The 831-nt window shown below is 29.4% G+C and overlaps 1 protein-coding gene across 1 annotated transcript in view; it reads right to left on the bottom strand.

The window, feature by feature from the left end:
- The window catches only part of LOC106464946 (complement factor B-like), a 58403-nt gene that overhangs the window by 3638 nt on the left and 53934 nt on the right, over window positions 1-831 (bottom strand). The window lies entirely within an intron of this gene.

Here is an 831-nt window from a genome sequence, read left to right as displayed (position 1 = left end):
TTATTATTAAACAACTAAGTAATTAAGCCAATCAACCAATGCTAAAGTCAGATTCGGAGGAACTATTATAGAACTCAACAATTAAACCAATCTACCAGAATTGAAGTCAGATATGAAGAAATTATTATTAAACAACTAAGTAATTAAGCCAATCAACCAATGCTAAAGTCAGATTTGAAGGAACTACAATAGAACTAAACAATTAAACCAATCTACCAGAATTGAAGTCAGATATGAAGAAATTATTATTAAACAACTAAGTAATTAAGCCAATCAACCAATGCTAAAGTCAGATTCGAAGGAACTATAATAGAACTAAACAATTAAACCAATCTACCAGAATTGAAGTCAGATATGAAGAAATTATTATTAAACAACTAAGTAATTAAGCCAATCAACCAATGCTAAAGTCAGATTCGAAGGAACTACAATAGAACTAAACAATTAAACCAATCAACCAGAATTGAAGTCAATGAAAAAATAATCATACAACTAAACAATTAAGCCAGTCAGCTATGCATAGATTATCATACATCTAAACAACTAAGCCAATCAACCAATACTAAAGTCAGATTCGAATGAACTACAATAGAACTAAAGAATTAAACCAATCAACCAGAATTGAAGTCAATGAAGAAATAATCATACAACTAAACAATTAAGCCAGTCAGCTATGCATAGATTATCATATATCTAAACAACTAAGCCAATCAACCAATGCTAAAGTCAGATTCGAAGGAACTACAATAGAACTAAACAATTAAACCAATCAACCAGAATTGAAGTCAATGAAAAAATAATCATACAACTAACATTAAGCCAGTCAGCTAT

Source organism: Limulus polyphemus, unplaced genomic scaffold, assembly GCF_000517525.1.
Source record: "Limulus polyphemus unplaced genomic scaffold, Limulus_polyphemus-2.1.2 Scaffold1791, whole genome shotgun sequence".
NCBI classification, from domain to species: Eukaryota; Metazoa; Arthropoda; class Merostomata; order Xiphosura; family Limulidae; genus Limulus; species Limulus polyphemus.
Note: the sequence above shows the minus strand (reverse complement) of the source record. Positions and strands in the feature narration are given on the sequence as shown.